Below are 2,429 nucleotides of genomic sequence, written 5' to 3'. Positions count from 1 at the left end.
CCCGCTGCATCCTCACATGGTGGAAAGGGCTAGAGATCTGTCCGGAGTCTCTTTTATAAGGGCATTGATCCTGTTCATGAGGGCTCCACCCTTGTGACCTAATCACCTCCCAAAGGCCCCATCTCCTAATATTGATATCCTGGTATCATTTTGGGGGGTTACATCTCAACATGAATTCTGGGGGGACATAAACATTCAGACCAGTGATATACATATCAGCAATATACATTATAATGGCACATCATATTACACGCCTCTTTCCTTTTTTTTACTTAGAAAATTTTTAAGAGTTATAAAATATACATAGCATAAAATTTACCGTTTTAACCACTTTTTAGTTCACATTGTTGTGCAACCATCACAATCCGTCTCCAGAACTCTTTTCATCTTGCAAAACTCAATCTCCAGACTCATGAAACACTCACTCCCCCTCCCCTCCTTGCTCCTAGCCCCTGGAAATCACCACTCTACTTGCTGTCTCCATGAACCTGGCTCCTCTAGTTACCTCATAGAAGCTGAATTGTCCAGCATTTGTCTTTCTGTCTTATTTCGCTTCGCATTATATCCTCAAGGCTCACCCATATTGGAGAGTGTGTCGCAGTTTCCTTCCTTTTTAAGGCTGAATAATATATGTATAAACCACATTTCCTTTATTTCTCCACAGCCACTTCTTTCCATCTTTTGTGACTCATGCTGCTATAAACATGTACATGTACATGTACAAATTAGATACTTATTTCTTTTTTGAATTTTATTTTATTATTTTTTAAATATTTTATTTATTTGACAGAGAGAGACACAGCGAGAGAGGGAACACAAGCAGGAGGAGTGGGAGAGGGAGAAACAGGCTTCCCGATGAGCAGGGAGCCCAATGCGGGGCTTGATCCCAGGACCCTGGGATCATGACCTGAGTCGAAGGCAGAGGCTTCACCCAGGCGTCCCTAGATACTTCTTTCTTTCTTTTTTTTTTTTAATATTTTATTTATTTGACAGAGAGAAAGATAGCGAGAGCAGGAACACAAGCAGGGGGAGTGGGAGAGGGAGAAGCAGGCTTCCCGCCGAGCAGGGAGCCCGATGTGGGACTCGATCCCGGGACTCCGGGATCATGACCTGAGCCGAAGGCAGACGCTTAACGACTGAGCCACCCAGGCGCCCCCCAGATACTTATTTCTTGATGATATAACCACCTCGGGTGGGTGTTGGGCACTGGGTGAGATGTCTGTGGAGGGACCCAGTTTTCTCAGGGCTCTACCATGCCCTGGGACCTGGTTATTTTCTGCACCCAGCCAGCAGGAGGGAAGAGAGCACGGAGCAAGCATGCTTGTTTTTAAGAGCTGTGGCTTGGAAAAGGTCTGTATCCCTCTGCCCGAATCCTAGTGATAAGTACCAATCACGAGGCCACACTCAGATGCCAAGACTGGTAACTGCAGTCCCCGGATGGGACGAAGCGTTCCAGGGATGATTCTATACTTTGAAAGGGAAGGGCAGGTTTCTGTGATCACTTACCCATCTCTACTGCAGCCCCATCCTGTTTTGGAGACATGCCATCATTGGTTTGGCTGTCTGAAGAGGGACTCAGAATTATCAATGGTTTCAATCAGAGAGAAGGTAGTTTTCCTCAGGGAGGCACACAGAACCTGTTCTTCACAAAGCCATCAGGTGTCTGTCTTGCCCCTCCTAGCTTGTTACTCCACCATCCTCAATACGTAGCTTCTGTCTGGTGATCCAAGATAGCTACTCCAGGTCTCACCAGCTTGGCCAGCTGGGAGGGCGGGGAGGGGAGAGAGAGGAAGCTGTGCGCCCCCCCCCTTCGGCCATTGTAGACACATTGAGTGATCTGAGTCAGAGGAGCACAGATGCGTCTTATACTCAGCTCTCACGATGTAAAGGTCATACCCATAATAATTAGTTTTAAAAGTTTTACCTTTGTGGTATTTCTGAAGGTGAGACACAGGCATCTTACTATTTACATGTACGTTTCATACAGTACGCTCCCCCCCCCCGCCCCCCGCCCCCGCCCAAGGATGTTATTAGATCAACAACGCACACCTCACGATTGATGCAGACTGAGATGTGACCCACACGGTGGCTGGAGCAGAAGTAATAATACTAATGAGTCTTCCTGATCACTAGCATTTTCACTGAGACTTCACTATGACTCAGGTCCTGAATTAAGCACATTTGCACAGATTATCTCACTACATTGAAGCTGTGAGAGGTGTCATTCAACAAGTGAACTGTGCATCCCCATCCTCCTGATGTCCAAGCTTGGTGACTCTCTTTTCTTTTCTTTCTTTCTCAACAAAATTCGTTGTTTATATTTATTTATTTGTTATTGGTGACTGTTTCAATGAGGATGATCATAAAACGGTTATAAATAATCACAGTAAGTCATCTGCCACTTACGTGAGAGCCAGCCAAGTGCAGAG

The sequence above is a fragment of the Mirounga angustirostris genome, unplaced genomic scaffold (assembly GCF_029215605.1).
Source record: "Mirounga angustirostris isolate CCGP_5_RB_7025 unplaced genomic scaffold, mMirAng1.0.hap1 SCAF_16, whole genome shotgun sequence".
NCBI classification, from domain to species: domain Eukaryota; kingdom Metazoa; phylum Chordata; class Mammalia; order Carnivora; family Phocidae; genus Mirounga; species Mirounga angustirostris.
This window is presented reverse-complemented; position numbering follows the sequence as displayed.